We start from the raw sequence: 13,914 nt of genomic DNA on the forward strand, positions 1-13,914 counted from the left end.
AGATGTCAGAAGATGGAAAGATCTCCCATGATCATGAATCAGGTTAACATCGTGAAAATCCTCATCTTCCCAAAAGTAATCTACAGATCTAGTGCTGCTTGTGGACGTTGTACATCGTGGTGCGCACTAGGCTCCGCACCACGATGTACAAAAAAAAAAAGTGGTACTCTCTATAGCGGGCTGAGCTCTCCCACATCAATCCATCAATGAAATGCTTCACAGACATACATGAACAGGGAAGTTTAATGGGGGTTAATTCCTCAATTGAGACTCTTATTCTAGGTGTCTGCAGTTTGTGTCAAGTTGACAAAAACTAACCAACACAGAATTGGGAGAAGTGACATTGCTACAACATACAGTGTCCATTACTGTGAAAACCCAGATGAGGACCAGTGCATAATTTTACTCTAGATCCTTCACAGATTGGCCTCACTGTCACCTTCACTTCAGATTTCTGACATAGACCAATGAAAGAAAATAATTCTGTCATTTGAGCCATCTGGTTCATAATAGTTTGTCATGCCTCCCTAGTAAGTGGGCTTATAAGTATCGTCATGCTTTCTTTGTATATAAGTTTAATGCATTCTGATGAGCACTGACTTTTTTTTTTAACCAACAGCTAGGGAAGCCCTGGTGCTGCCAAAAACCACATGAGTGACTTGGAAAACTGATCCTCTCTTAGTTGTGCTTCAATTAAACAGTTGTTCTGGCTTACATTTGATCTCACTGTGTGAGGTCCTGCATCACGGGCACCTGTTTATCTTGTTTATCCAGGATCAGGCACATAGAATCTACAAAATGCCCCAAACTGAGGACCACCATAATAGAAGCATAAAGATGTGATTAGTAGACTTAAAGCTGCACTCAATAGTAGCCTACATTTACATATGTTGGCATGCTATAATTTCCCCAGCCTTGTGCAAAGAATAGAATCTCAAGGCTTCATCCCAGAGATGCAGGGATAGTTCAGTATATGAACATTCATCAATGTTCTATTTTATATATATATATATATATATATATATATATATATATAGAGAGAGAGAGAGAGAGAGAGAGAGAGAGAGAAAAATTACATGATAATATCGTTTGATGCTGAAAAAAAAATCTTTAATAAAATCCAACACCACTTCATGTTAAAAGTCTTGGAGAGAGCCAGGCGGTTGTGGTGCACGCCTTTAATCCCAGCACTTGGGAGGCAGAGGCAGATGGATTTCTGAGTTCAAGGCCAGCCTGGTCTAAAGAGTGAGTTCCAGGACAGCCAGGGCTACACAGAGAAACCCTGTCTCAAAAAACAAAACAAAACAAAAAAAGTCTTGGGGAGAGTAGGGATATGAGGTGCATAACTAAACATAATAAAACCAATATAGATTAAGCTAATGGTCTATAACAAATTAAACTGAGAGAAATTTAAAGCAATTTCAATAAAATCAGGGACAAGGCAAAGCTTCTCATGTACTCCCTTCCCTATCTATTCAATACAGTAATCGAAGTTCTAGCTAGAGCAATAAGACAACAAAAGGAGATCAAGGGGTTACAAATTGGGAAGGAGGAAGTCAACATATCACTATTCATGGATAATATGGTAATACACAGAAGCAAACACCAAAATTTTACCAGAGAACTCCTGAAGATGAGAAACAACTTCAGCTGGGTGGCAGAAGTTCAGAGGCTGGGTACAAAATTAATTCAAAAAAATCAGTAGCTCTCCTTTACACAAGAGATAAATGGGCTGAGAAAGAAATTAGAGAAACAAAACCCTTCACAATAGCTACAAATAATATAAAATATCTTGGTATAATTTGAACCATGCAGGTGAAAGACCTATATGACAAAAATGTCAAGTCTCTGAAGAAAAATTTGAAGAAGATGTCAGAAGATGGAAAGATCTCCCATGATCATGAATCAGGTTAACATCGTGAAAATCCTCATCTTCCCAAAAGTAATCTACAGATCTAGTGCAATACTCATCAAAATTCCAACACAATTCTTAATAGATATCCAAATAGCAATTCCCAACTTCATATGGAAAAACAAAAAACCCAGGATAGCAAAAAGAAATCTGAACAATAAAAGAACTTCTGGATTGATCACTATCCCCATTCTCAAGCTGTACTACAGGACAATAGTGATAAAAAAATAAAACTGGATGGTATTGGTATAGAAACAAGTTGACTAATTGAATTGTATCAAAGACCCAGAAATAAACCCACACATTTATGAATGCTTGATTTTTGATCAAAAAGCCAAAATTGTACAATGAAAAATGGAGAGTATTTTCGTACTGGTATAACTGCATGTATGGGAAAACACAGGAGAGAGGATGAGCATGTAAACATCCATATTTATCACTCTGCACAAAGATCAAGACCAAGTGGATCAAGGACTTCAACATCAAACTAAATCTAACAGAAGAGAGAGTGGAGACAATTTCCTGAACAGAGCACCAATAAGTCAAGGCTCTAAGATTGACAAATGGGACTTCATAAAATTGCAAAGCATATGTAAGGCAAAGAACATTGTCAATAGGACAAAACAGCAGAATACATATTGGGAAGAGATCTTCGCTAACCCTACATCTGACAGAGGGCTAATATCTAAAATATACAAAGAACTCGAGAAGTTAGACTCCAACAAGCCAAATAACCCAGTTTTAAAAATAGGGTACAGAGCTGAAGAGAGAATTCTCAACAGAGAAATCTCAAATGGTCAAGAAGCACTTAAAAAATGTTTAACACCCTTAGTCATCAGGGAAATGCAAATCAAAACAACCCTGAGATTCTACCTTACACCAATGAGAATGACTAAGATCAAAAACTCAAGTGACAGCTCATGGTAGTGAGGATGTGAAGAAAGACAAAACTCCTCCATTGCTGGTGGGATTACAAATTTAAACAACTACTCTGGAAATCAATTTGGCAGTTTCTTAGAAAATTAAAAATAGTTCCAAAGACTCACCTGTACTGCTCCTGAGCATATACTCAAAATATGCTCCACCATGTTCATAGGAGCATTATTCATAATAACCAGAAACTGGAAACAACCCTGATGCCCCTCAACTGAAGAAAGGATACAGAAAATATGGTTCATTTATATAATAGAACTATTCAGCTATTAAAAACAAGGACATCATGAATTTTGCAGGTAAATGGATGAAACTCAAAAAAATCATCCTGAGTGAGGTAACCTAGACCCAAAAGGAGATACATGGTATTTACTCACTGATAAGTGGATATTAGCCATAAAGTACAGAATACCCATGATACACTTCACAGACCCAAAGAAGCTAAACAAAAAAGGCTCAGCAAGGATGCTAGAATTTTGCTTAGAAGGTTCAGTAAAATAGTCATAGGAGGCAGAGGGAGGGGGGAAACTGGGTGGGAGAATGGAGAGGGGAGGTGGGAGAGAATGGGTGGGTCAGATCAGGAGTGGGAAAAGACAAGAGAGAGGGTCAGAGGGCCAGGAGAATGCATGGAAATCTGCAGCTGCTTGGGGTGGGGTGGGTGGGGAATCTCTAGGAAATCCCTGAGACCTGGGATGGGGAGGATTCCAGGAGTCCATGAGGGTGACCTCAGCTGAGATGCCTAAAAGTGGATATGGAACCTGAAGAGGCCACCTCTTGTTGCCAGACAGGACTCCTAGTGGAAGGAAAAGGATACCAATCCACCCACAAAACTTTTGATTCCAAATGTTTCCTGTCAAAAAGAAATGGAGTAGACATTGAGGAATGGCAAACCAATAGCTGGCCCAACTTGAGATCCATCCCACGGGCAAGTACCAATTCCTGACCCTATTGATGATACTCCGTTATGCTTGCAGACAGGAGCCTAGCATAACTGTCTTCTGAGAGGCTCCACCCAGCAGCTGACTGAAGCAAATGCAGAGACCCACAACTAAACACTGGTTAGAGCTCAGAGACTCATGGAAGAGTAGGGGGAAGGACTGAAGGTCCAGAAGGGGATATGAATTCCACAGGAAGACTAATAGAATCAACCAACCTGGACCATTGGGGGCTGACAGAGACTGAGCCACCAACCGAAGAGTATACATGAGCTGGACTGAGTTCCCTGGTACATATATAGCAGGTGTGCAGCTCAGTCTCCATGTGGGTTTGTTGTGAATTGCCTTGGTGTGCTTGTATTTTGATGTTAATCCTATGACGAGAGCAGATCACGTACTTAGGTGATTTCATGTGAACCTACTCCCCAGTTTAAGTGAAAATAAAGGCTAGATCCTGTAATTAGGCAGTGGAAGAGAAAGGCAAGGCTGGAAGGTTTAGAAAGGGGAGTGAGGAGGATGTAGGGAGAAGAAGATGGAGGAGAAAGAGGTGGAAGATGGAGCACACCCAAGTGACTTAGAGGAACTGCAAGTAGGTAGGGTTTTCATAGCTGGTCAGTAGAGTAGTGTAGTGGTATATTTTGCTAACCTAGGCATCCAGCTTGTAAACGTATTAACTGAGTTGTGTGTTCTTTGCATGGGCATATTGTAGTTAGAGATTTACCAATACAAATATGACTGGTGTAAATATAAGTCTCTGCTCTTTTCCTTTCATGTGGCTAGAGGCAGCTGAGTGAGACCAGAGTGGTTGCTGGCATTCTATAGACCAGCCATGGAAACCAGGGCCAGACAGTCATTTAGAGCTAGCCATGGGGATTGGGTGAGACCACCACTGCCAGCACCTAGCTGAAGAAAATGTGGCTTTTTGAAATTTCACACATGGATCCCCCAACAACTGGGACAGAGAGACTGTCCCTAAAGCTGTTGCTTGACTGTTGAATCCATTCCCCAACTGGACTGCTTTGTCTGGACTCAGTGAGAGAGGTTGATGCTCCAGTGTAGGGTAAGGGGGGAAATGGGAGTGGAGATAGGAGAGGGACTCTGTGAGTGGGGATTGGAAGGGAAGGCAGTGTTTGAGGAAGAGAGAGAGAGAGAGAGAGAGAGAGAGAGAGAGAGAGAGAGAGAGAGAGAGAATCTCAAGGCTCATGGTCACAGAGCAATTGGATTCATCTTCAGATATACAAACTGCAGGACCCCCTATATAACAACACTAAGATATCAAAACATACAGTTCATGAGTGAGGTTGTGGGCAATACTTAAATATTTAATGAACCCCTGTTTCTGGTGTTATTCTTTATAAGTCAGGAAAGACCATGGAAAATCTGACAGCGACTCTCGGATTTTGCTTCAGATAATGTAATCTTGTAGCTTATAGAGGACATACAACTGCACTTGACAATTCAAGTCAAGATGGTTACTTGATTACATTGAATGTACAAAGAAAAAAGAAGCACCAATGACCATCCTGCTTAGTCCATAGATTTCTGTCAGTGATGAATGATCATGACTGAATGGGAATATATTTGGTTTCTAAGTCTATTACGCGACTCTTTTATACATAAATATAGAGGAGAAAAGTGTTCTAGATCCTAAGCTATAAACCATTCAGAAGCAACCCAATGGAGTTAGGATCCCTCACCCAATTCTCTAAACTGTTACTCACCAAGCTTGACCTCTTGACTAAATCATTATATATGTATGTATGCAGCTGAATTATAGCTATGTTACCACACCCAGCTATAAGCATATATTTTAGATTTTTTCCCTGATCTCCCTGTAGGCTATTTAAAGCATTCTTCTACACTGACTCTGGGCAGAAGAAAAAGCAATACTCACAGAAATCAGTTTTAAATGACTATTAATTTTTAGGACTAATATTGATGGCTTGGCCTGGGAAGTAAACATAGGTTCTCTCTGACATTACACGATAAAAGAAAACTTGCCTCGGTCCTATTCCTTAGCCTGCAGATGCTCTTGTTTGCTATGGTTTGCATGCTGGAACATATAACACAGAAGGTATAAGAGGAACTGAGCAGAACGATGATGGACTTCTGATCCTTGGGTCAGAATCACTTTGGTGGGAAGATCTATGCATAGAGCCTGCACCTTCCTCCCCTTAGAAGAGCAGTAAAACAGAAGCATTTCTATCTGCCAAGTGCCACTACAGAGACTAAAACTGCCATAGACAAATTGAAGAACTATCTATCCCACAGATTGCATTCACCTGACTAGAATATGCAGAAGTGTGTTGGGGAAGGACTGTGGATGATTCTAAAATTACTCAGGCGGTTACTCTGGATGAAACTGCCCTACAGCTGTAGCATCTTACTGCAGCAAGAAAACACAGCACTTCGCAAGTGGTCACATGCTTGCTGTTGGGGAGGTGTGCAAGAGGAACAGCAAAACAGTATTAGAACCCATGGAATGCTGCCTGCCAGTTAGTATGGTCATAAGAGGCATAGCCCCAAGGATTATGTCACCTGAGAACTTCATGCTCATGAGAAGTTTTGTTCTGCTTGTTGTCCTTGTAGTCATCCCTCCCTCATACACTATGAGTTGTATGAAAACTCTAAGGGGTTTTCTAGTCCCTCTCAGGCAGTATCATTGGCACTTAGAGTAACAGCAATCTTTTTCAAGCATTGTCACCTGTAACAAAAGGTTTCTTGATAGAGGGGACAGGAAGACTATTGAGAAAGGACTTTTCTCACTGACTCTGGTGTTTTCTTCCTGTCAGACATCTTAAGTTCATAATTCCCTGGCACTGGATCAACAGCATACAGTTTTGTCAACTTTAAAGTCCCACTACCAAAGGTTCCTACAGTGTTTGCCTTCTACAGTACCCGAGACATCATCCTCAGATATTATTAGCTTCTCTGGTACCACTCATTCAGCTTTGAAGCAAAACAACAGCAAGGTACTTCCCATTGTATATCTAGCACTCAAGGGAAGGCTTTCAAGTTAGCTGTGGTCATGGACTCCAGCATTAAATTTGGATACAGAAATAATGTGGCTGCTTCTCACATCCATGAATGCTTCTTGCTCGCCATCTTCTTTTTAGGCCCTGACTACTGCAATATCAAAGTAATATCTACAGCCTTTTGGCCATATGATTCAATCATCCTAGTGTCAACAATAGAGAGAACCAGAGTGAGGTTCAGAGGACTGTTATGACTGCAGTGTCAGCCTGATATTGTAAAACACAAAGAACAGACATAGCAGTTATAAGAATGCAAGAGTATGCCACTGTCCCTCCCACGCAGAATCTGATGATCCTGTCCTTACTAATTGAACTGGACAAACGTCAGGTGAGTGTCTGCTTGCCAATGGCCCAACAATGTGTTTCCTTGTTTCATTAAAGGCATCCACCACATCTGGAGAGCAGTTGCAGTCATTGAATGAGAAATTTCAGCATAACTGATAGTCATTCCCCAAGGTCCATCTGGCTTCTGAACATTTTAGATGTGGGGAATGAAATCAGAGTATGAAATTCTCATGAATCTTACATAGAAGTCTTGGGCTCTGTGGCAGTTTATGGGGTACAGTGCTTATTCTTCTTTACTATGTTGACAGGAAGGGAAGGTTCAGGGACTTGCACATGGCCTCTACTACAACAATAACACCCACTTTGTGGTCAAAGAGCAAGTGAGTGTTTTATAGTTGTTCCTCAGTATACCTGTGCTGTATATTATTTTGACACAGAAATATAAGAGTCATTTATTTGTATTCCAGTGGGTCTATTTGAGGAAAGATATCAACTGTCAATGAAACTGTAAGTTCATAAGGCCTGTGCTAATTTGGAATATGCTTATAACAACTTGGTGTGAAATGTCAATATGTTCTGTTCTAAGAATAAATGATCTGGGAAACCATTGCCAGTACTTCCTGTCAGTGGTTCTAAGGAAGTCTGGAAAAACCATTCAGAAGGTAAAACATCTTGCTATCAAATCTGATGATTTGAGTTCCATTCTCAGAAGAACCAATTCCTGTAGGTTGTCCTCTGACTGCCACATACATGCTATGGCACATGACACATGAGCTTCCCCTTATATAAGTCAAGTTATATAGCATATTATAATTATATAGTTAAAAAAATTCAAGGCCCTTCCCAGAGGACATAGCTTCTGCTTTAATTTTGAGGCTCCAGAGCTATGAACAGAATTGGGCTTTGGAATTGGGTAAGAAGGCATGACTCTTGACATCAAAGGCTTAAATTACACAACAGGATAAGATACCTTTCCTGTTATATGGATGAAGCAATTCTACAGTAAGCCACTCATCCATCTTAATCCTGTCACACCATGGTAGATAAACAATGGCCAGGCTTCTCATAGTTGAAGTACTCTCATTGAGAGAGTAGGTCACGCTGCTTGTGGTTAAATGTGCACCTTTGGCTCTGCTACACTGAGGTTTTATCAGCCTGATGGAATTTATAATACCTACATAAATATAGTTAACTCTTACTTTCATAATTGTCCTTCCAGGAGTGTATGTATTGACAGTGGCATAGTCTTTGCTCATATATTGCTCAATACTATAGTGAACTAAATATCTACTGGTCATTCCAGTGAAAAGGGATGCTTGATGTGTTGGATGTGGAAATTGCATAATTTAAATGTAACCTAGCAGACATATTTCTGCAAGCCTTTAATATCAGCACTTGGGAGGCAGAGACTGGTGGGTCTCTATAAAGTCAATGCCATCCTGCTCTATAATACGAGTTCCAGGACAGCCAAGGCTACACAGAGAAACCCTGTCCTGCAAAGTACATCTCAACTTCATAAAATATGGATATCAATGAGTCCATGTTTTCACTTAAAAATCATCATAGCTATTGGGACTACCTTTAACATGAACAAGCTAATACAATGTATTAGGGATCTCTAGAAGGGGTGCCCATACAGATAAGCTGTACTTTATTTATCATTTTGTTTAAGCCTTTTGGCAAACATGTTTAAGACCCATTTTTGAATATACTTTCTAACCACTGAACTCTACACTTCAATGGTTAGGATGTCAAGGAAAATAATCCGTTTTTTATGCATATGTCTCATGTTTTCATTGATGTACATTAGCCATTTCTTGCTGTTCTTTTGATGCATGAAAGAGTTTTTTCTGAGCCTTAGTGCAAAATGAATTAGTGTCAGAAGCCACCTAGGAATGGCTATAGCAAGCGAGTAAGTTTTCTGGTGATGGTCTGCCATTTTGCATGGCTGTGATGGGTAAGCCGAGATGCAGGGTCCTTAGAGCCTTCATTCTAGGATTGCTTCTTGCTAATGATGTGTTTTTCCCATCACCATTACATAGCCTAATGATTCCTGAGTTTTAGCCCACCTGATTTGACTTCCTGCAAAGTCTTTATGAAGATGTACTCTCATAGTAATAGTGTGTAGATGAGTTGATGATTTAATAATTTCTAATAATGATTTTTATAGAACTTCTAAATTGATACAACCAATTTCAATCCCTGTATAAAACAAAAGCTGCAAATAGAGCTCTGTAAACCTTTATGTGTCACAGGCTAATTGCACTAGGAAAAGAACAAAGTTATGATCAAGGAAAATTGTTCATTCCAGGTTAGGAAAGAGGCCACCATCTGATAACTAAAGGTTATAAACTTAGAATGAACAATTTGTTATAGGTGCAAGGACAGAAGATAATTGATAGAATAATCTTGCTATACCAGGCTTCAAAATAATGAGACACAAGGCAGATGATTTGCCTTTGACAAAACTTTGCTAATTTATGACTTAAAAATAATTGCTTTAAACTTACAATGAACTTGTGGAACTAGTAACAGATGATGAATGTTTAATTAGGTACTAGTCTTAATGGGAAGGCATGTAAACAATTCTGCTGTAATTCCTTAAGTCTTTTCAATCCATGTCATGAACTATTGCCTTAAACTTACTATGAAATAACAACAATGGAAAAGGGCTTAGAAAACCATGTGATAAATTATCCTGAGAAAGTAAAAATACTAAGAATGACAATAAAGAGGTGATTTTAGCCTTTCTCTGTTTAATCCATTTTGTATGTCTCTGTGCGTGCCTGAATTTTCTTCTTTTCTTACTTTCATTCTCTTTTCCTTTTCCTTTTCCTTTTCCTTTTCCTTTTCCTTTTCCTTTTCCTTTTCCTTTTCCTTTTCTTTTTCCTTTTCCTCTGCCAAGATACACATGGAGTGACTTGGAAGTGGTTGGCAGGGATGTGAACTGTCCAAAAGAACACTGATAAGATGGGCCTAGGGGAAACCTTTGTGTGCAGGAACCAAACAACACGAAAACCACATATTCAGGATCCAACCAGAGAACACTAGGAAGAGAGACCTCTATCCTCTAATGTCTGTCCAAGAGCCTCAGCTAGGAATTCAAAGACCTGTGTTTATTTCATAGAATGTGCAATGAAAATCGACAGTGGGAATTGATACATACGTAATCGCTGATGACATTTCAGTAGATACACACATACTAAAAGTAGGAAGTAAATTTCATAGAACATTCAATTGATCTCTGGGGTGATGTTCAGAGCCTCAGTGGTCAATGGAAGTTTCCAGTATCATATTCTTCAAGCTAGAAGAGTAGTTTCTGGACCTTATACCACTGAGTATAATATTTGATAGGCTCTTTATACTTTCTTTTGGCTCATAGTTCTAATTTAACATATATACTGACTTGTGGTATTTGAGGTAATTCTCTTATAAAAAGTCTCAGTGACAACTATGGCTTCTCAGGGAAACAAAGAGGTAAACAGAGCTTTGATCACAGTGTATCCATCACATGGCCAAAGAAAAAATCTAGATTTGTGAGTTTCTATTTAAATACTTTTTATCTAATGTACAACATAAATTTTTCAATAACTCGCAGTGCTGTAACACATGCACACAGGAAGCTCACCAAAATCAGGTATCTTCTCTGGAAGTTACATTATAAACTGCATTTACTTACTGTCAGCACATAAAACTTCAGTGTTGCACTGAGGAGATCATTATAAACAGCAAATTGATGAAAAAATATGCATAAAAATTCTAAAGCCATGACACCAAATAAATCACAGATAGACAGTTCTTTAGAATACAAAGGCTGAAGAGAGAAGATAATGAAGCAACATCGCATTCACCCTTGGCCAGTAATGTTTATGCTCACTGACTCCAAGATTATTTTTATTAAATTATTTTATTTATTTACATTCCAAATGTTGTTCAACTTCCTGGTCCTTCTTCCTAAGCTCTTCACCCCATCCCACCTTTGCTTCTGAGAGGGTGCTCCCCCATCCTCCCACCCCCCACCTCACTCCCACGAGCATCCCCCTTCCCTGGGTCATCAAGTTCCTTTAGGATTAAGTGCATCCTCTCCCACCAAGTTCATAGAAGGGAATCCTCTGCTATATATGTGCCAGGGGTGGACTGGCATCAACCAGTCCATGTATGCTCTTTGATTGGTGGCTTAGTCTCTGGCAGCTCTGATGGGGTATGGATTTGTTGATACTGTTGTTCTTCCTATGGGCTGCAATCCCCTTCACCTCCTTCAATCCTTTCCTTAACCCTTCCATAGGGGTCCTTGACCTCAGTCCAATGCTTGACTATAAGTATCTGCATCTGTCTCAGTCAGCTGCTGGTAGAGCCTCTCAGAGGACAGCCATGCTAGGGTACTGTCTGCAAGCACACCATAGCATCAGTAATAGTGTCAGGGTTTGGTGCCTGTGCATGAGATTGATCCCAAGTTGGGCCAGTCACTGGATGGCCTTTCCTTCAGTCTCTGCTCCATTTTTGTCCCTGCATTTGACTCCAAGATTTTTCTGCTCTGGACCCAATGGTAAAAGTCACATAAGCACTAATTTTGAGATTATTTTAGGAGGTAGGTGAATTCTTAAATGCTAATGTCAACAATCTTAAAACTATCTGTTGAGTGAAGTGGAAAACTTTGAATTCAAATGCTTTGTACACAGAAAAAGAGTAGACTTCAAAGATAGCCAATTCAGTAGTGAGAGCTCTTGTCCCACTTGGATTTGTAATTTAGCAGCTCCACTGATATATACAGAGAATCACAATGCAGCATCTAGGATTTGAGAATGAAGAAAGCTCTCTTTTCAAATAAATGTTCTCCTTTTGAGAATCAATTTTTAGTTTGCTGCTGATCCATGGTGGAGAGCAAATTCCCATGCCCCAGGGAAGGGGGGTGCTCATGGGAGTGAGGTGGGGGTGGGAGGGTTGGGGGAGCACCCCCTCAGAAGCAAATGATCAGGTGGCTAGAATGCCTATCTTAGAAGATATACTGCTATCACACAATATAACACACAGGATTCTGTACAAAATAAATGTACTGCCCATCATTTTGGTGGCATTGATTCCAGCATCAAGGCTCAGGCATCTAGTGAGGGCCATCATGATTCATTATCCATGGGGAAAGGATAATGAATGGGGAAAGAGAACCTAAAAGGTAAAATACAGTTAACAGCTTCAAGTCTTCTCATCGTTGAGCCAACCAATTCAAGAAAGAGAGTCCCTCAAGACCCCATTACCTCACATGGTGATACTGAGAGATGAATTTGCTAGCACATTCTGGTGACACACCCAGAGTGTATCAGAGGCTGAGCTCCCCACATAAAATGTTAAGCGACCTACCTGGGCTGCCTGACTCTACCGATGGGCACATACATTAACGTATTGGATAGTTTTACATCATTGTGACAAACTAATAAAAAACTTGGTGGGTGATGTTGGCTCTGAATTTCAAAGGATTTAGGTTCCTGAAAGTATAGAATGTTTAACAGGAGGGCGCAGTTTGTTGCAGAAAATGTGTGATAGAGGCTGTTGACATCATGGTGAACCAGGAAGCAAAGAGAGTGAATCAGTAAGCCATTTCAGAATAATAAAACTCCAAAATGAACAGCAGGTAATCTATGTTTTCTAGTTAGATCCTAATACCCAAGAGTTTCAAAACCACATCAGGCTGGGAAACAAGTAATGAAAACTTGAGCCTATAGGGCCATTGCAGATTCAAGCAATAATATTCCATCCCTTGTTCCCAAAGGCATCTGATATACCCAACCTTGTTCTCTTTCAAATTCATGGCCTCTTTTTTATTATTTGTTATTATATGCATATATATATATATATATATATATATATATTTCTAAATCCAATATTATATCTGAATAATGTTACTTGGATGTATCAGACAACTAAGAAGTGCTAAAAAATAGGAGAAAGAGTGCTTCTTAGAACATAACAGGCCCTGGTTACTTTCTGGGTTGGCAATCCTATAGGAGTATCAACAATATGAACTAACCAGTACCCCACAGAACTGTGTCTCTAGTTGCATATGTAGCAGAGGATGGCCTAGTCAGCCATCAATGGGAGGAAAGGCCCTTGGTCTTGCGAAGATCATATGCCCCAATACAGGGGAATGCCAGGGCCAGGAAGTGGGTGGGTTGGGGAACAGGGCTGGGGGAGGGTATAGGGGACTTTGGGGATAACATTTGAAATGTAAATGAAGAAAGTATCTAATTAAAAAAAGAAAGAAAAATAAAATCTCCCTCCAAAAGAAAATAACAGGCCGATTGGTTATCTCACACGAAATTGTCAGTCCTGAAAAGAAACATACAAGTAACATACAGGGCCTACACACTTAAAGAAAATTGACTCTTCCTCTCCCAGCAGCCACTAATTACTAACAATTCTTCAGCTGGGGTGGGGATTCATGTCCACCTCTCCTCTCCATGTTGTAATTTTTGTTTGGCTTGAGCTTGTACAGGATTTGTATATGCTTTCCCAACCATTGTGAGTTAATATGTGCCTCTGCCCTGTTGTGTCTGAAAGCATTGTTTCCTTGGAGAAATCTACCAATTCTTCCTTCCTTTATTTTAAAGATTTATTTTACTTATATGAGTACATTGTAGCTATCTTCAGACACACCAGAAGAAGACATTAGATCCCATTAAAGATGATTATGAGCCACCATGTGGTTGCTGGGAATGAAACTCAGGACCTCTGAACGAGCAGTCAGTGCTGTTAACTGCTGAGTCATCTCTCCAGGCCACTTCGTGTTTTCTTTTTTTTTTTTTTTTTTCTTTCTTTCTTT

Source organism: Mus pahari, chromosome 6 (assembly GCF_900095145.1).
Source record: "Mus pahari chromosome 6, PAHARI_EIJ_v1.1, whole genome shotgun sequence".
NCBI lineage: Eukaryota > Metazoa > Chordata > Mammalia > Rodentia > Muridae > Mus > Mus pahari.